General features: G+C 37.7%; 1 pseudogene; it reads right to left on the bottom strand.

Annotated features, from left to right (window-relative positions):
* Nucleotides 1–1,376: 1,376 nt before the first annotated feature.
* LOC148853120 (U-box domain-containing protein 33-like) lies at nucleotides 1,377–20,996 on the bottom strand (annotated as a pseudogene).
* Between the last annotated feature and the right edge of the window lie 824 nt (nucleotides 20,997–21,820).

Here is a 21,820-nt window from a genome sequence, read left to right as displayed (position 1 = left end):
ACTGGTCTATATGCAGGGGAGTGTAAATGAGTTGAGTGCAAATTCTGGCTCATTTCCGTTTGATTTGACTATCTTGTTCGTTTGACTTGTGAGAAGTAAAATAGAAAGTAATCCCATCTAGGGGTGTTCAGGTTTGATTTGGAAAAAATCTCAGGCCAAACCTCAAAATTACAGCCTGAAAAATTTTAAAATCAGACTAAACTATTTTAATATATAGAAACCAACCCAGATCGGACTGTTTTATTACAGTTTAGTCTGATTTCTATTACCATTTGGCCATTATACTAGGCTTAACTCAATTAGAAAGTCCAAATAACATACGTACCTGTATAAAATAATAAATAATAAATATAATTGAAATATTAAATTAAAATGTTAACAAATGCAACCTATTACCAACTGATGGTGGCTCGGCTTGTAGGATCTTTGTACTACCACCAGAGTTGGGGGTTAAGGGGATGGGGGATAAGCTACCCCATTATGTAGCCCATGAAGCCAAAAAAATTACTGTCATATAAATTACATTCAGAAAGCCAAATCAAAACCATAAACCAAAAATTTTAAATTTTCTAAACCACACCAGACTGGCAGTCTGGACCCTGTTACCGTCAAATCAAAACCATATACCACCCATTACCGTCAGATTCAGTCCAGTTTGGCAGTCTGGACCCTGTTATGAGAAATAGAATACAGGTAGAATGAAAGCTATTTATTTGAGAAGAATAAGGTAGGAGACAAAATTATGTGGATAATTGTCCCCACGTTATATGAGAGAGAATCCAGGTAGGAGGCAGTGCCATGGGGATCATAATTACGAACAAATGAATGCCAAACCGAAATAGGTGCAAATTTTCTATCAAGCAAAGCTCGCTAAATGATCCGGCTACTGGAACATTTCTGAAAGATCATCAAATAATAGGTAGCACCACCATATTACTTGATGAAAACACAAAAGCTGATTTACTAAAACAATTAAGAGATTGCAAAATTGAGCGAGTTTCTACTCCGTCTATAGTTCAACTTCAGGCGTTGCCAATTCTCCTAGGGTTTAATGGTTCAGGCTACTCTTAGTGATATTTCCTATTACAGTAACAGCTAAAATCTAGATAGTCACCCAGGATATCACCTCGAGTAATGGATTTGTCTTTTCGTTGCCACCATTTTTATATTTGTTTTTTCGAAAAATTTTATATTGAAGCATAACCAAAATTATTTAATAAATCAACTAGTATATCCAAGCAGAGATGAATGCTATACATGGAATGAAAACCCATTTATACATACATATACATATTATGCATAGATTAGGGACTAAATATAACCGGAGCAGAACAGATCTATACACTAAGTAGATGAACATATGCATGCGTGGGATTTTAAGTCTGGCAAAGCCAGTCTTGAATAGCATGTCGAAGTGCATGGTTAGGTGTAAGATGCAGATGGGTCAACTTTAAATTGGTCATGGGAGATGTTTCCCGCCCGCTTGCCAACCATCCACGCAGTGCCTTGCCTTCATAAGTGAAACCGTCTGCTGCCACCTGAGGGTCATGCATTATCTCCTGTAAGAGTGCAATTTTTATTCAATTGAACATCTACACTAGGCAAGCATGACATTTCATACACAAGTAGTTCGCATGAAGGCTTTGTTGAATTGAAATGATAAGAGGCTGTGATTCTGGTCTTTTCTTGTCATTCAAGGTTATACAAGCCAAAGGATCTTTAATGAAGTTTCTCAAAAGATAATATAATCTATAATCTTGATGATATTGGAGCAGGGCCATTATCCAATGTTGGTCATCACTATCCAGGGACAGTATCCTTGTTGGCATGAAGGCTTTGTTGACTCACCCACATTCCCACACTTCCAGCCTAAGATTATATACCATTGCACCAAACAATGTAAAAACGAAGAAAGCAGAGGTAGAGTGCGTGAGTTTATCACAAATGACGTAGGTTGATCGCAGAGGCAAGGAAGCTTATATCACGTGGAACAAGCCAGCTGTTCTTTATTCTAACACCCTCCCCTCAAGTTGGAGCATGAGAAGACGTAATGCCCAACTTGAGAACGAGGTTTTGAAATGGTGACACCCCGAGAGCTTTGGTTAGGAGATTTACTGGCTGGTTGCTGCTATTGATGTGGAAAGTTTTGATTTCGTTACTCTAAATACGCTCTCGGACAAAATGGCAATCAATATCAATGTGCTTTGTGCATTCATGGAAAACCGGATTGGCAGCAATGTGGAGAGCAGTTTGACAATCGCAATGTAATTCCATGGGTATTGTGATGTGAATTGTTAGATCTGCAAAAACTCGTTTAAGCCAAATGAGTTCTGAGGTTGTGACTGCCATAGTTCGATACTCTGCCTTTGCAGAGGATCACGACATAGTATGCTGTTTCTTGGTCTTCCAAGAGATCGGAGACTGCCCAAGCATTATGATATGGCCTGTTATGGAGCGCCGGGTAAGTGGACAACTAGCCCAGTCGGAATCACAGAAGGCCTGGACCATAAAATCATTAGTGGATGGGATAAATATGCCAAGATGAGAAGTGGGTTTGAGATATCTGACCACCCGTAAAAAATCCTAGAGGTGCTCTTCTCATGTATCTTGCATGAATTGACTGAGCTGATTTACTGTGAAACTAAGATCAGGCCTTATGGCCGTAGGGTATAGAAGGCAGCCCACCAAATGCCTGTATTGAGCTGGATCAAAGAGGACTGGACTGGCATCATTATTGAAGTGCCATTGCTGCTCCATGGGGGTTGAACATGGTTTGCATTCATGCATTGCAGTTTCGTTCAAAATGTCAATGATGTGTTTATGCTGACTTAGGAAGACGCCTAATTCGAACAAGCTGCCACAAAAAAATATGTTAAGGGTCCAAGATCCTTGATGTTGAAACACATTGAGGTAAGATTTAAGGGAGGCAATACGGCTTGGATCATTTCCTGTGATGATGAGGTCATCTACATACACAAGGACCGCAATGAAGGAGTTGTTTTGTTTGCTTGTAAAAAGTGAGTAGTTGCCACTGATTAGGTAAAACCGGCACCCAAGAGTGCGTGAGTGAATTTTTGGAACCACATCCGTGAAGCTTGTTTGAGGCCATATAAGGATTTTTGGAGTTTGCAAACTCGTTGATCGCCATTTTTGGAAAATCCAAGAGGGATGCACATGTAAACATCTTCTTGGAGGTCACCGTGGAGGAATGCATTGTTTACATCAAGTTGATGAAGTTCCCAATACTTTGCAACAGCTACTCGATCAGACAATGAACAATAACAATCTTCACTATAGGCGCAAAGGTGTCATGATAGTCAAGCTCTTCGACTTGATTGTAACCTTCTGCCATCAAATGGACCTTGTATCTCTCAATGCTACCATCAACTCTCAATTTGATCTTGTAGACCCATTTTGAACCTATGGCCTTCTTTCCAGGTGGTAAGTCTACAAGTGTCCATGTGTTGTTGCGCTCAAGTGCGTTGATTTCGGCTACCATTGTCTATCGCCATTTGGGATTATTGACAGCCTCAAAGAGGGAAGATTGTTCTATTTCTGAGGAAATTGTAGCTAGACAAGCACCCGGGCTGGTGACTGCATTAGCAAGAGAATGTGGAAGTTGGTAGTCATATGAGCTCAAGCGAGTGGAGACTTGTAGAGGTCTACACAGTCGTGGGCCAGGCTGGGTGAAAACTTGGTTATTTTCTTCAATGGTTGTTTCTGGGCTGCCAACAAGTGTGCTTGTGATTGGTGATGTTTCTTGTATGTCATGGACCAATGGATCAGGTGATGTGGTCGAATCATGGTCAGATGCAGGCAATGGGATGATAGGAGTGGTTGATGTTAGGTGTGAAGCCTGAAATGGGAATTGATCTTCATGAAATATGACATCCCTGGAGGTAAAAATGTGCCCAATGTCTATATCAAACACACGATACCCTTTTTGACCAAAGGGGTACCCAATAAACACACAGCGTGTTGCCTTGCTAGAAAATTTGTTCTGAGGTTTGGGCTGTATTTTTGCATAATAGAGACAGCCGAACACTCGCATGTGGTTGTAACTTGGGGTTTGTTGCAGTAGTACTTCTGATGGAGATTTTCCTGAAAGAAACGGTGTTGGTAGCCGATTAATGATATATGTGGCCATAGGGAGACATTCACCCTAGAATGTGACAGGTAGTGAAGCTTGGAATCGTAATGCATGGGCGACTTCTAGCAGGTGACGGTGTTTGCGCTCTGCAACACCATTTTGTTGAGGGCTGGCTACGCAAGAATGTTGCTGGGTTATGCCCTGTTCAGCAAAGTAATTGAGAAGAGGAATAGAAAAAAAATTCCTTGCCATTATTCGATCGAATTTGTTGAACGGAGTGGCCATATTGCCTTTTTACCATAGCACGAAAGGATATGAGATGACGAACAACTTTAGATTTAAATTTCAAAAGATAAGTCCAAGTACATCTTATATGATCGTCAACAATGGTAAGAAAATAATGTGTGCCCGTGTGTGATGGAGTCTTATACCCTTCTCATTAATCGCAATGTACCAGGTCAAAGGGTTGAGCAGCCCGAGACTGTTGGCTCTATTGTACCAGGAAATGATAATCTGGATTGTTTGGCCCTATGGCATGCATCGCAGCAGCTGGTTTGAGGAAGGGTCAGAATCTTTGGGATGAGAGAAAGGCACTGTGATGCGGCATGTCCAAGTCGTTTGTGCCAAAGCTCTTGGCCTTTATTCGAGGTTGTAGTGAGTGCAACAAAACTATCTACAAATCCAACATTAGTAAAGTAATATAGTTTGTCCACGAGTTTACCCATCCCAATCACGGTCCAAGAGACAAGGTCCTGGAGAACACAGAATGAAGGAAAGAACATAACAACACATTGCAACTCCTTTGTAAGTTTGCTAACAAAGAGTAAGTTGCAGTGGAATTCTGGGACATGTAAAACATGATTGATGACCAGGTTCGGTCCAAGATTCACATTTCCGTAATGAGATGCAGTTGTAACAGTCCCATTCGGAAGATGAATTGGTTTGGGAGATTGCAGCCGAGTGTGATTAGATAATGATGCAGTGGAAACCATATGGTCAGAAGCACCACTATCTAGAATCCATCCAACGGAAATAGTGGAGTGCTTCCAAAAAGATTTACATGTGCAGCTGATTCATGGGTCTCTCTGCTCAATAGGCCCATCAGTTGGTTATATTGTTGGATGCTCAGCCTAGCAGTAGGTGATTCATCATCGTTGGTGTCTGCATTGGCACATGAACTCGGTTGGGGAACCTTGCCGGACTTTGTGGAACAATTTGGTCTGCCTTTCTCCTATCCGACAAGGTAACCCACAAGCTTGTAACAATGTTCCCTTGTGTGCCCAATTTTCTTGTACTGATTGCAAACATACTTGGAATGATTGCGATTCTCAGAGTCTCGAGGTTTGGGCGGTCCTCGAAGGGAGATAGACATTTGGTGGCATTCTTCTTGGATCACAAGAGAATATGCCTTGTCTAAACTCGACAGTGGATCTGATCCCAAAATGTTCGATTGGATGATGTTGAAAGATTCATTCAAACCCATCAAGAATTCGTGGAGTTTTTCTTTCTCATGGTCTGCAATGAATTGTTTCAAAGCTTCGCAGGTGCACTGAGGCAGATCGGTGAGGCTTCTAAGTTCATCCCACAACCCTTTGAGTCTTGTGAAATACTTGGCTATAGTTAGGTCTCCTTGCTGCTGCATTGTCAAGTCCCATTCCAACTCATGTATCCGTGGGATGTTGCTTTGTGCAAATCTTTTCTCTAACTCTTCCTAGATCTTAGAAACCAAGTCAATGAAGGCTACACTTTCTTGGAGTTCTTTCGCCAAAGAATTGAACAGCTAAGAAACCACCATTGAGTTACCTTTAACCCAAGCATCCTTGTCTAGTGATGTTCTTGCTGGCAGTGGCAAAGATCCGTCCACGAACCGGTATTTGTTCTTTGCTCTCAGTGCATTTCTCATGGCCCGCTACCATGTTGGATAATTATCTCCGGTCAAAGTAAAAGATACAAGAATGCTCCCTGGGTTATCGGATGGGTGTAGGTAGTAAGGAGAAGTTGGATCAGACTCCATGGCCGTCACGGCTGGAAACAATGGCAGGGTTTGATAATGATGGGAGAAAAAGGGATAAAGCAAGAGGGAATTACAGGTTGCTTCAGCTACAAAAGGCAGTAGCAACGGAAGGTATTACAGGCTCTGATACCATGTAAAAACAAAGAAAGAAGAGGTAGGGGGTGTGAGTTTATCGCAAATGACGTAGGTTCATCGTAGAGGCAAGGAAGCTTATCGTAGATATTTCTTGCATTAATTGAGATGGGAATGAGGTAAAAATACATTTTGGGTTGGTGGGTAACTGACTTACAACTAATTGGCTGTTAGACAGTTCTGTATGCCCTTAGCTTCAATCAGAATGATGTACTTTATGAGTTTATTGTAAATGAATAAAAGTGCATATTTGATTCATGTTCCCTTGGTATGTTTCTGTATAATGCCCTTAAACTGGACACTTAATGAGACTTGTGTTAGTTTAGAATGTTCACAGCTAGTGGGTCGGTCTGGGGAGACCTATCCTAACAAGGCTGACACTGTGGTGCCACAAAGTCGGTTGGGGTGGCCTATCTTAGCTGCCAGGGTGAGACCCTAGGCACATACAGTGTAGGATTAATTGAATCTTTGAACTGGACCAGATTTCCAGTATTGCCCTGAACCTTGGAGATTGATGGGCAAAACTGGAAAGTTACACCCGACCCCTAGACTTGATTATGATACTGCACTAGGTGTCAGATCGGGCTATCTTTGATGTACCAATTAGTGAGATCCTTAGCGGGGGTCAAAACCTGGGTATGTTGGGACAATCCGAGAATTCATCTGAGTGGGTGATCATAGTGACAGGATCAGCCCCTTTGTCAGACAAAGGTAATGATCGGGGATGCACTTTCACTATTGGAAACCAAGACTGCCGGCAACCGATTTCAACCGTTGAGATTTGTTTTGCAAAGTATATTTTATATGAGATATAAAAGTATATATATTATGGTTTCTAAAATGTTTGCAAAAGGTTTTAATTCCCGGGATCCATATAAGTGGAGAGTGCAACACTGTTCCTTGCAGTCGAAGGAGAGGTCCTCTCTTGTCGGGCAGTGTATGATCATTAAGGGCTGAAAGGTTAAGTGTAAGACCATTGAGGATGATACCTGATGGGCTAATCTTGCATCTGCCCACAGTCCCTGGGTGTTACAAGGTGGCTTGGCCCAGGGACCACTTAGGGTAAGTGTTGGGCCCATAGAGCCCATTCGATGGGTTTCAGGGGGTGCACTGTCTTTAACAGTGTATTCGACCAGGCCTTGTAACAAAGGCTGGGCCGAACCCATGTGGCTGATGTGTAGATCAATGCTTGGGTCCCACGCCATACAAGGAAGCCCAATTGGGCAGCAGTTAGGAAGGTTAATTGAGCACATAAACTTAATGGGCCTAAAGCCCATTTCGAACTGGGCTATTTATTTAGTTAATTAAAGGGGCGAATTCTGAGATGGATTAACAGATAGGATAGGGTCTTAATCCTATCCACTCAAAGAGTCCAGATCTGAATGTGATTCAGATCTAGAAACCTCCTAATGGGATTAGGAGAAAGCTAATCTAATTTGCAGATAAGATAAGGGTTTATCCTTATCACTAGAAGAGAAGGCTGATCCAAATATGATTTGGATAAGCAGCTCCTAATGGGATTAGGAGCTGATCTTTTAAGTTAACAAAAAGGAAGGAGGGGGCGGCAACCTTTAGGAGATATACATCAGATCCTCTTTAGTGCTGAAATCAAGAAGAGAGAATTCTGCACCCTGCGAATACTCTCTTGCCGCCTCCCTGTTCTTGCCGCCCTGTTTGCTAGTTCGATCTCCAGTTGTGAGAGAAGTCAAGATTGGATCTTGACATTAGTTCTTTGAGAAAGGATTGAAAGAAAGCTGTGCTCACGTACCATTCTACTGATTCTTGCGAAGGACAGAGTTCTTGGGGAAGAACACTACTGATTTTGCTCCATCCTGCACTGCGCCATCTTTAGTGGGAGCAGTCTTTGGATCCTTCCTTGGGCGTGAACACCTTCGTTGGGAGATATAACTTCTCCGTATCAGGTATAATTCTCTCTTATTCCTTTTGGTTCAGATCTGGTTCAGTTTAAGGTTCAAGAATGATCATTGAAAATATGATTTTCTAAATAGGGAATGTAATTCCCAGTTGAAGGGAGAGAAAATTTTTTTGAAATTCGCCCCTTATTCCGCAATCTTTGGACGCCCATGGGATGGATCTCTCATCCCTTCATTGGCACGAATGGTACAAGTGGTAACTGTCTTTGTAACTAAATGCCACGTGGAACAAGCCAACTGTTCTTTATTCTAACAAATAATGACCCTTATATTGGAGTACTTAACAACCTCATAAGTCATCACTAAAACACGAATTCTAGCTGTTTGATTTCCTTGCTTTAATGATGTCATGGCCCATTGAGTAATGATTTAATGGAAATGCTCTCATTGAGTAACTCAAAGGAATCATATTGTCTATATTCATTGGCTGGAAAGTTCAGATAAAGAACTAAAAGAATTTCCCATATTTTCAAGCCAATAAGTTATAAACTGTAGAGAACACTGATGTGGGCCCCACTGTAGTGGTACCCACTATGTTCGTAGGACAGCAGTGTAGTTATTTGTTTCAGTTATAGTAGTGTCAGTTTGAGTCAGTTTGTTAATTCAATTGTTATTTATTTCAGTTTTTATTTACTTTATTTATTATGTAAGTACCAAGGGCAGATGTGTCCTTTCCATTATGTACTAAACATAACCTATAAATATTAAGAGAGTGGCGGCGGCAGATTAGTAAGAATCTGTCCCTCCTTTCAACAACTTGTATTCTCTTGTTTCTCTTCTATTCTCTCTTACTTTTTCTTCTGTTTTGCAAACCTAAAACCTTTTAGGATTCAAGACTGATTACAGTCTTGATCTTCTACTTAAACAAAGGAGATATAACAGATAAGAATATTCTCATCTGATCACCACTCTATTATCACCATATTGTTAGCCTGATTCTAAGAGCCAAGAAGGAATTTCTTACTACGCACCTGAAGGATTGGGCACAAGAAGAAAGATGGCATAGGTCGCTCTTCAGCAGTGTGCAACCACTCAAGCTCCATCACCATAGTTGGTGTCAGCTCTGGTCGATCACAGCTGTTCAACTCACAGCATTGTAAACCCAGGTCTACCAGTCGTCTTGCTACAAATGTAGGCCATTCTCCAGCAGATGTATCCAAAATTGAGGCCAGTTTCTCACATGAAACTGCCTGACGCACCTCCTTCACTATGCCATGTGGGAACCTCCCAGTAAGTAGTTGTAGAACAATGATCCCAAAAGAGTAGACATCAGACTTGAATGTTAGGTCGCTAGTCCTCTCTACTTCTGGGTCCATATATGAAAATGCACCCATACGCTCTATCTTCTGGCGAAAACTAGGACACCGTGCAGTTTCCTCAGGGACAAGCCTGTAAATCCCAAAATCTCCAATCTTGCAGTTGAATTCCGAATCAAGAAGGATGTTTTTGGGTTTGAGGTCACCATGGATGATTTTCTCTGATCTGTAAGTGTGCAAGAAGAGCAGGGCACTTGAAATTTTAGCTGCAATTCGTGTTCGGGCCTTCCAGGTCAAGGGAGGACTGTTCCTCTTGTGGAAGAAGTGATCATGGAAGCTCCCATTTGGCAGGTACTCATAGACGAGAGACCAGCCTTCTGAGAAGGCACCAATTAAAGTCACCAGATGAGGATGTTTTAGTTTGCTGAGAACTATAATCTGCTTGCATGGAAAAAGATGTTTATTCATACAAAAAAAAAGAATTGTATCTCAAGATTTAAATAAGAAATGCTATTTCGCTTGTCCTTGAATTCCCAGTCCTCTATTCCAATCAACATTTGTAATAATAGAAACTAGGATTCAATTTTGACAGAAGAATCTTAAATCCCATCTCTGCAGAATATGATTGGCACATCATAGAAGGTCAAATCCGTCATCTGATACATGTTCCTAGTTAGATCTCTTACACTGAAGTATCTCCAACTGACAATTTTACAAATTTCACCTCTTTCGTGCTTTTTTTCTGTTTTTTTTTTATGGTTAGAAAAGTAATGGTGAATGGCTGAGGAAAAAAAAATAGGATGCATCCAAATGGTTAATCTGTTGGGGAGTGTGTGTGTGTGAGAGAGAGAGAGAGAGAGTTGCTATGTGGATGCAACTTCTTTATGGCAACACACTTATCAAACATCTCTCCCTTGTAAACACAACCATATTCTCCCTTTCATGTTATGTGGATGCAGCTTCTTTATGGCAACACACTTATCAAACATCTCTCCCTTGTAAACACAACCATATTCTCCCTGCCCAATCTTGAAACTCTCTGAAAAGTCACATGTTGCAGTCTGTAGATCCAGTAGAGAAAATTCTGTGAACTTGGGGAAACTATCGACAAGCCCAGTGAACCCACCATATGTCTGCACTCCAGTATGGCTACACCTTCCCCACTGTTTAAGATGACAGAGAGATTCCTCTTTCTGCCTTTGGACTCTCTTCCTCTCATGCCAAAGAGTTGCTATTAAAGCTTATATGAGCCTTAATTCTCGAGCAGCTTCATCCTGCTGACACATGGCTTCTTGGGTCTGAATGTCAAGTACAGCAATGCCTCTCATGGTCTTATTTAGCTCTCTTGTTAGTTCTTCCCTTTGTTCCAAGAGCTGCTTTTGTTCTTTTTGAGCAGTTCTCAATGCATCCTCAATCTCTTTTCTGAGTTCAACTTCATGCAAGCGAGCAGCTTCAAAATCTCTGACCTAGAAGACCAGGGAATGAGATCTTCTATCAAGGGGAAGGATCAAATTTTATCACAACCAGCAATAAATACTCCTAATTTTTAAGTCTTGTTTTCTCATATTCTCTAGAAACAATGTTTTTTTAATCGCTAACAATCAGGAATTTTATTGTTTTTCAAATAAGAATGAGATGCAAAAGGTGAAACTATGCCGACCATTCCTTTTAATGATAGGCTAACAACTACCTAGCCCACTTAATTTCTATGTTACAATCAACTCCCCTTGGAGGTAATTCCCAAGTACAACTGATTTCTAGTTACCCCTTGCCCTTGCCAAGGATCAATTCAATTTAATAAGGAATTCAAATGCTTACTCTTGACACAGATTTTTAACTGTAACAATTTGTCATCATTTATAACTAAGAAAATGAACAAAAAGCTCTGCTTAAAAAGTTTGGAGTGTGGTTTGGGCTCATCCCATTTCTACTAGGTGGGATGTTACAGTCCTAAAGTTAAGCAACTTGTATAAATGCATTCCAATAGTATTAAGGCTATTTTTTACCTTTTTTTGTGCAAGTATTAAGGTTTTTGTTATGATGGTCAAGTATGTAATAATTGGTATCAGACACGCTAAATATTAGTCAAAGGGACCATATTTGAAAACACAAGCAGCCTCATGTATTCACTTTTCAGTATTTGAAAACACAAGCAGCCACACTAAATATTAGTCAAAGGGTCCAAATTTATTTCTGGAATTTTCTTAAGAAATTTGTTCATAAACTGTGATTATGGAACCAACATTGTGATAGTTTCAAAAAAATTATTTATACAGAGGTAAACATCATCAACCCTACCTTGTCGATAGCTTCAATGGCTTCTGATTCCAGTGCTTCGCACTGCAGTAACTCTGCATATGCTTCATTTTTTGATGCCTCAGCTTCTCTTGTTGTTTCTTGAAACTGATTATATAAGCTTTCTTTGTCTAAGTCTATATATAACTCTGATGACCACCTTCTTTCAGCAGATGAAGCAAGCCCAGAAGTTATGCTAGTTAGGTAAAATATATCTGTTGTTTCTGTATTATCTGGTTCTATTTGCATACAGCTACTAACTTCACCACATACTCTCCCAGTAATTGAAGAAGTGGATTGAGGACATCCTGGGTCAAATATGAGCTCACTCTTATGTTTATGTGATAAGATAGAAATTAATTTTTCAGCAAGTGCATTTTCAAATGGACTAGAATTGGTGCCAGAAATTACAAACCTTCAGAAGCTTGCCTTGTCCAAACATCTTTCCCTTTATTTACAAACCATATCTGACAGAATGCAGGGGCATTTTTTGCTAAATAGTTCGCCTTACGAGAGTCCTTGACCTTCATGCAACTGCAATGCACCCATAAGAATTGCAAAAATGTGGGAAGAGCATGTTGGGAAACTTGGCAATTGATTCTTAAAAAAAAAAAAAAAATCCTGTACACAAGGACTTCAAACACGGTGGACTCTTTTAAGCCCTAACCATGTTTCTGTCTCAAAGATTATTTTCTATAATGGAAAATAGATAAATGCCTATGAGATGAACTACCAGTCTCACATGTCCAACATATGGATCAATTAATCAAACTCGGTTACTTGCTAGACCGAAAACAGTCCCATTGTTTTGTTTTCATATTTTCTGGGAATAATTGTTATGAATTTACTATAAGCCTTTAGTAATTTCTAGTTTCTACTTTGATTAGGAAAGGATATTCAGAGTCGAAAGAATTAGTCTGTTGATAGAGCATAATGGCATGGCAGGTTTCATACTCAACCCCAAACAGTTGAGAAAAAGGATGAGAGTAGTTGAGTTGGGCGATGGAATTTAGAAGCATTGTAATCAGCCCATGTAATTATATGTATGAAATGGTAGGGCAGATTTAGTGTGTTGAACACGGTTGAATTAAATGGATTTTTTCGAAGAATTCAATAAGGTAGAGCTACTTTTTCCCTTTTTTCCTAGAGAAATTTGAGGTATCTCCTTGTTTGGTTATTATTTCTAGTTCTTTCTGCCTGGAATTAGTGCAGTTGAAGTTTTTAAATACAGGTGTCATTTCCACCCACCCCTTAGAACCTCTTTTTTTGCCCCTGAGATGTTGACTCTTGGCTGTTAATAGTTCATAAGTACATGCCTTAAATACTAGATCCTTGTTGATAACCTGACCCTTGTTTATACTTTAAGCACAGCTGGATACACACACACACTAAAAATTGAAATATTTGACATTGCATTTTTAAAAAGGTAAAGTATATCATATCAATAACAGAAACTGATTACAAAATCCATGTATGCCAAGGATCTGTCACTGGGAACATACATCCTTAGCCTACCTGATTTACAAAAAGAGTATCTATATCACAATTTACTTTGGAATAACATGTGCACACTAACTCATAATAAAGTTCTACCATTTAAATTAGATTTCAGCCCATCTTCAGTTTACATTCATTTTCAAAAATTCTTAGGTTCGCCTCAGTTCATATTGTTCACATCACAGCATGAATAGCAGTCTTCCAAAAAATGGACCCCTCTTTGCTTAAACCCTTGATTCTGAATCAAATGGAAATCAATCACCTAATAGGATTTCGAGTTGAAGGAGCAGAAATGGTTGCAGTAGCCACAGCTCTTACAAAGTTCTCTGATTTCTTAATTATGAACCAGCTGGGCCGGCTCGGGGAAAGGCCAAAGGAGTGAGTGATGAGTCTGCCGCCGTTAGGGGTGAGCATTATTCGCTTAAAATAGAATAACCGAATCGAAAATTTTGGTTTCGATTTTTTCAGTTTATGGTTAAATCGGTTTGATTATTTTAGTTTTTGGTTATTTTTGTTTTTAACAAGGTTTAAAATATCGAAACGCCCAATACGCCGGTAGGGACATATCAGGCATTTCGATATTTGTTTTTTTTTAATTTTTTTTAATTTCTTTTTAAAACTGGTTCAGGAAAATCGGTCTAGGACCTATCCATCCCTTGAATCGATCAGACCCCTTATACACCCACTACAGGGGCATACGGAAGGGTCCCGAAATGATACTTTGAACCTTGGTTTTCGGTTTTGATTTTTGGAATTAGAATTTTGATTAACCGAATTAATCAACATTTTTATTATTATATATAATATATAATATATAATATATAATATATTTATATATTTATATATTTATATATAATATACTGAAATTCAATTTCATAATATATTTTATAATATATAATATATAATATATATAATAAAGTATATATTATTAAAATTTGATTTTAACCAAAATAATCAAAAAATAAACCGAAAATTTCAATTTCAATTATTTTGGTTTTTCTAAATTTTGGCTTCGGTTCGATTTTATTTTTTTAGTTCGGTTTTTTAAATTTCGATTTATTCTATTTGGTATGATTCCATGAGTCAATGACCCAATGAAGCAGACCCATGGTGATTGCATGGGTCAACAGCCCAAAGGCCTATCCTCCGTCCGTTTCAATTAAGATGGATAACTTCTCGAATACAACACATAAACAAAAAGCGTAAAGTAATCCTAATCCATCTCCTTGTTTAATTACCAGCGTTTTCTCCATCCTTTTTTTTTCTCTTCTCAAATTATATAAATAATAATTACAAATATAATATTTATTTATATAATAAAACAATGTGTTCTGTTCTCCCAATTTAAATAAATAATTTAGTTATATAATATTTATTTGTATAGTAAAACCTTATTATGAGGGCTATTCATGCGCCTCTTTCCTTGGATATGGCGTATGCCACCGGATAATTCTTCTGAATATTCCAATCTTGACTTTATTGTTGTCATTAATTCCTAATTAAATACTTGAACAAAAAAATATATAATACATCCTACCGGAATTTGATATTTATTTTTCTTGCTTATATACTACTATTATTAATAAAAAAGGAAAAGCTACCAAGGACAAGGAGTGATACATGAGGAAATTAGTTGCGTCCTTATCTTTAGAAGTTAATAATGAATTATTCACATTAATCATATGCAAGGTTCAAAATATTGATATTTCTTATACATTGGTAAGAGTATTGTCGGGCAAATTGATACTTTTTTTTTTTTATTTTTCTTTATTTTTTTCGAAACCAGTTCAAGGGGCTAATTTAGAGCTCCTCTGCCCCTTGAACAGGTCAGACCCCCCATACACCCACTATAGGGGCATATCGGAGGGGTTCCGAAACACGTGTTAATACTTTGAACCTTAATCATATCCCACCTATTTGTGCCAATGCCACTTCAGCAAATCCTCCGAATAGTATACATGACAGACCACCAATAAAACTAAACTGAAAATTTTAGTTTTAACCAAATCGATTAATTTAGCATTTAAAAAAAAAACTGAAGTTATAATTCATTCGATTTCGATTAACCAATATGAAAAACTGGCACTTGATTTAACTTACTATATACATATATTTGTAATATTTTATTATAAATTTATTTATAATATATAATAAATATAAAAACTGAAAAATTAAATAATCAAACCGACTAATCAGTTAACTGGTTGATTTTGGTTCACTTTGAAAAACCGAACTATGAACACTCAGACCATTATCTAATAATAGTGGACTCACCGTCATGATAGATGATATATTCACCAATCATTAAAACTCAGTTTGGAAGAATACAACTAGAAATATGTACAATGCAAAAATACAAGGTTTTGCATTATATATATTTGTGTTTGTACTCCTTCCAAACTAAGCCTAAAGGGAAATACTCACTTCTAACTCCTAAGTCCTAACATGGTTCTATTAGCCAATTTCCTGAACCCAGACCACATTACGGGACTATGCAGACCTTTACAACTTGACATAAATATAATTGAATGAATCTGTTGATCAAATAACACATATCAATCCAAGTGCTTTCCTTCTGCTCATCTCACGTCGCCAAAGTAAAGGATAATCAATTCGGGGAACCAGCTAACACAACCACAAAGAATACCACATTTGGAAAAGGGAAAATTATTGATCAGTGTACTGTAATTTGCATATAGTGATACTTTGGAATTCAGATTTGGGCCCCACAACATCTTACATCATATCCCTGTTGTGTATTGGGAACGTCTCCCAATGATAGCACTGGAAATGATGATGTCGTCATCGGGCGATGTTCTCAATACACATCAGAAATGTGTTGTGAGACGTTGTGGGATGTAGATGTGAATTAGATACATTGGTCCCCGAACTTTAAAATCCGATAATTTAATACCCAAACTTTCAAAATGTGTCAATTCAGTGCCTGTCGTTAACCAGTCGTTAAGTGATATTTGAAAAATATACAAATGCTCTTCAAGTGTCATCTAATTTTCTTTATAAACCATCTAAATGTTGACAAAATATTAAAAATGCCAAATCTTTGCCTCTTCTATTCAATAAAGTTGGGGGCATGTATCAGTGGACATTCTAGTAATTTTTAAATAGAAGAGGCAATAATTTGGGACAGTTAATTTTTTGTTAATGTTTGGTTAGTTGCTAAAGAAAATTAGATAACACTCAAGGGCATTTGTATCTTTTTCAAATGCCACTTAACAGTTGATTAACGATAAATACTAAATTAATATGTTTTGAAAGTTTGAATACTGAATTATCACATTTTAAAATTTAGGGATTAAAATATTAGTAGGCACAAAATAGATGGTACTAATCAGAAATTTTTCCTTTGGAAAACAGATTCGTTAGGTTAATTTAAATTGCATGCTTAGGGAATGTTTATCAGCATGCATGGTTTTGTTTTGAGAAACAAAATCAATCGTGTATTTTTTTTTTGAAATTGCACAGAAAACAATTGCACAATTTCTAACAAGAATAATGAAAAAATACATCGGTCGAGTCATCATTCCAAGTGTATGTGAGAGAGATATTCAAAGATTCAAACTCATTTTGTCCATACATATGTATCCTCCAAAAGAAGGCATCTTGTTAATTAATTTGGGAAGTCAAGATGATGAGCCCTCCATTAATCCACATACACACATTACTTGGTTTCAAGTGGAACCACCACCTTGATTTTTGTGTTCTTTTACGCCTAAAGGCAAGTTTGTTCATAAATGCTTAGGCTATAAAGTAGAAAAATTAATAATAATGAAAAATACAACAAAGCATGTTAAGTGTGTTGAGACAAAAATAAGTAACCACAAGCAGTGGGAGAAAAACGATTTGAGAAATCTTTACAACTGACACATATTTAAGAAACGCCAAAAAGGTTGGTTAAAACCCTCCAACAGAGATGAAGCCAGCAAGTGTGTTTTCCTACCAAATGAGTCCGGATCAACTATGCAAAACCCTCAAGGGGTATAGAAAAAACAGGTATCATGGCACCCAATCCATGGCATAATTAAAAACGTGAAAGTGAAAAAGGCCCAAGATTGCCTCCTATTACAAAACTCTCCCTAACGCTCCACCGTCAAAACATTTAAGAAATGGGCCCCATAAAAAGCTAAAAGTGCACAATAGAAAATGTAATTTATAACTGTAGGGATGTAAAATGTGCAAAAAAACCACCCATCCATGTCGTTATAGAAGTCAAAACATTTGGAGCTTGAATATTGTTAGAGAGAACTCAAAAATTTCCGGAAAAAGGGTTGAAGGAATGATAACATTGTTACAACAAATTGATACTCATGGCAGACTACAAAGGCACACCACACACAAATTTGACCAAGGTTCAACAGGAAGAAGAAAAAGAATAAAGGAAAAACGAAGATTAGAATGAATAGAACCAAAGATCTCAAGTCTTCTCTATAGACCTGGATCAAAATTGTTATCTCTTAAATCTGTCCAAAAAACCTCTCCAACAAACACCAATAAAAGTAAATAAAAGCTCACATCCATAAATGTGATAGAGAAACCCTTCCGTTGAGAAAAAGACCCTTCACGTAGAAAGAAACCCTCCCGCCAAGAGAGAGGCACTCATGAAAAAAAACCCTCCTGGCCCTCACGCGGAGAAAAGCCCTTCCGCCGTTCATTGCCTTTGCCGGGGATCGAGCGACGTATCTGTACATGCTTTTTATTTAATTAATAAGCATTTAATAATATAGAGTTGTACGTGGTCTATGGTACATGCCGTACACCTTGCATGGCTAGAAAAAAAAAGTACCCCATGGCCCATGGTCTATGGGGCAGAGCGTGGCACTGGCACTGGTACGTTATCCCCTGCGCCCGTCCACCACTCAACTTTCAACGTAACAAAACTGGTTTCAGTTTTCACACTCTCTACCTCCTGCGAGCTCTGTCTCAAGTAGTCTACGTCAAGATGCGCCAACTCACTGGGGCCACACTCAAAGTCAAGATGCGCCAAGTCGAGATTCCCCTTTAGCCCAGTTGGACAATATGACGTACTAATGGCCCAATTAAGGGGTCGGGAGCTCATTCCAAACCACTATTATTACTTTGCTCTATTTATTTTTCGAGCGTAGGTGTTTGTCATCGTGGATGTTTCTAGTGAGGTGTTTCTTGGAGGAAATGACGGTGCAACACTTTATTGAAATGGCCATAAAACAGTTTTTTTGTTTGTTAACGTTTTCACCTATATTTTGTTTAGGGGTGCCAATAGTATTTGAAAATTAAATTTCGAATTTGATATTCGGTATGATTGAATTGAATTCGAATAATTCAAGTATCTAATTGGTTGAATTTGGATATTCTATTCTTATTGAATAGTTAATCGGATTTGAATTCGGATATGACCTAATTCGATTCGATAAATATTTGAATTCGACCGATTATTTAATTCTTATATATAATATATAAAATATTTTATATAATTTATAATATAGTAATTCATTTATATATTTATATACTTTATGTCAATAAAATATTTATTTTACATATTTATTAATTATCTAAAGTTATTAATTAATCGAATTCAAATCGAATCGAATATTAAAATATTTAATCAAATTCGAATTCAAATATTAATTTTCAATATCTGTCGGATATCAAATCGAATTTGAATATCAGACTTTTTAATCAGATTCGTATTCAAATATTGCCTGATCCGATTCGAATTCGATCCGTTTACACTCCTAATTTTGTTTGATGATACCAGTTTCTTGAAGCTATTTCTTTGATACAATGTATCCCATATATAATATACCAGTGTAGGTTGATGATCAATGTACAAACAACATTTGCCTAGCTTCAACGATTTGGAGATCCAATGGCTAAAATCTATCAAGACATATATCCAATAGCTAAAATTTGTCAAGACTTGCCTAGATTATTTCATTCCATATGAATTAATCGTTAACACACATTATGAAAATAAACTCCTATAAAATCTCTTGACACCTACAAAAAAATTCATAGAAATTATGATGATAATATTTACAAAAATATAATCTTACAAAATAAAAAAAAACATAAATAAATTTTAACCTAAATCCGGCATACTAATGATATTAGCACATGTGATAAGTAAATTTTAACCTAGATGAAAATAAATAAAACACTTAGCAAAATGGACGGAGAAATACATCCATGTGTGTAAATACCACTTAGCAGTAATTCAGTATTTGCAGCCTTGGAAAGAAACTGATCAATATAACATTTGCTAGTTCAATAAGTATATGATTATTGTAACACATGTCACAAATAGTTAATAACAATGTGGATATCAACAACAGTGCTGATCGTGAATGTTCTCTAACTGCCAACTCAGCACACACATCAAAGTCACGTCACTTTGATGTTTCGAGAGGATGTGAGTTTTGTGGATTCTTATGCATTTTACAGAGTGTTTGGTTTTATTTATGTTTATTTAATAAATATTTTCTACTTGTGTAATTGTAAAACTAAGACAAGCATTTAATGAAGGCGTTTATAATACATAAACACCATTAGGTATCATATCATTAAAATGCCAATAAATACCAAGCTCCATTTTGAAGTTTCTTGAAATGGGAGAGGCACACAGAAATTGAAATTTGCTTTTACAGATTTTGATACACAAATGTAATTAATGAGACATTTGCTAACGGGTGTCTATGTGGTACCATGAATAAACATAAACGGAACTAAGCATTAGACTTGTTCATGGGCCGGGTAGCCCGATGGCCCGACTCGGCCCGGCCCGCAGGCCTAACACAGTAAGCCCGACTGTGTTTTGGGTCAGGCTTGGGATTTGGCCCGAGCCCGGCTCGGCTCGACTCAGCATTATATATTTTATAAAATATATAATATGTATTTTATATATTATATAAAATATATAAATAATATATAATTTATTAAAAAATATATATTGATAATTTAATATATACATTTTTTATTATTTTCTTTATAATTTCTCTCTCTCTCTCTCTCTCTTTCTCTATTTAGCCACTTCAGTAATAGTATGGGCTAAATTTCGAATTCGGGCCCAGGCCCGGACTTCGGGCTTTTTATGAGGGCCGGGCTTGGACCCAAGTTGTAGGCTTGATGGTTGGACCGGGCTCGGGCCTTAGAAAAATCTATTAATACAAAGTGAAAGCCTGGCCCGAGCCTGTCCATGAACAGGTCTACTAAATATATACTTTGTTTCATCTCGTTTTTAACTGAAAACGGCCTAACCAAATATGATTTTTGACCATTGGAACGTAAACGCCCATTATGGACTGAAAACAGGCGTGCAACACGTGCAAATGCACGTGTTTTTTTCTTTTTTTTTTTTTGATTTTTGTAGAAAGGCAAATGCATAAGTTGATTAGAACGAGGTGTGTGCGTATTTATTACAATTTGTAGGGATATGCCCGGTGCTGCGTAAATTCTTCAAACTGGACACTCGATTTGCACCTATAATTAAATAATGGGCCTTACAGGGTTATCTTGTTTGGACCTCACCATCTAACTCATTCCTGCTAAAATCAGACCCTAACCAAAATCCAGATTCAAGTAGTCCATTGAAACTAGGAATGTCAGTGATGCCGAGTGGGACACTTGAGATGATGGTACGAGTAGCCTACCTACGAAACCACTTGGAATGAGAGAATTTCTTTGCGGTTTTTCTTTACATTTGGAAGCTCATTTTTTACTTACCATCCATCTAAAACTGGTCCATTACTGGTGAGTGTGATCACAAAAATGGAAAAGACTATCATTTCCAATTTTTCTAATCCATCTAAAATGAGTGATGATGGCATGGGTTGAAGTAAAAATACGTAGCAAGTTGAAATGCCAAATCCAAATGCGTATGCCTTGTCATAATATAATTTAGATTAGGGATGGGCTTCTTAGGCCCGAGCTCAGGGCAACCCATTTCTTTATCTGGCTCAGCCTGACACACCAGCTTTTGCGTCAATGGATGAAGGCCCGGAATTGGCCCATCGCAGCACTGCCCATTCCGTTTTAGTACACCCATTACCCATATCATATACTTGGCTCTGGTAGTTTACTACACTTGTGCGACTAAAGCAGCTAATTAGTTAAATACATTGCATACTTGACATCCAATAAGAATAAGAAATGAAGATAATAGGTGGAAATCTACCAATCAGGGTTGTTGCAAAATGGACACACATATGGAAAGAGTGTATGACATGGGCCCCATTCCCAAAGATAGGGCACTGTTATGAACTTAGACATTATATTTGGTGATGATGATGATGATGATATGACATAATTTAGTATGTTGCATCATAAACGGTAGACGTAACATGACTTGGGCGTGGGTCTGTGGACTGCAGGTTGTGGTGGAGGGGTGGTTGTATGTATCTTTGCATCGACCAAAAAAGAGATGTTCCTAATGTATGGCTGGATGAACGTGGCCAGAAATGTGTTACCCAATTCATTAATTTGTAACAGCAGAATGAAGAGCAATTAAATCTACTGTTGTAAGAGTTCTGTAAAAAGATTGGGAAATAATGGATTAGCCAATTGTATCAATCATGCTGAACCTACCAAATGATTGTGTAGATCCTCCGAA

The sequence above is a fragment of the Nelumbo lutea genome, chromosome 5, assembly GCF_056320005.1.
Source record: "Nelumbo lutea isolate HS-2025 chromosome 5, American lotus-T2T, whole genome shotgun sequence".
Lineage (NCBI taxonomy): Eukaryota > Viridiplantae > Streptophyta > Magnoliopsida > Proteales > Nelumbonaceae > Nelumbo > Nelumbo lutea.
The sequence above is the reverse complement of the archived record's forward strand: the minus strand, read 5'-3'. Positions and strand labels throughout refer to the sequence as shown.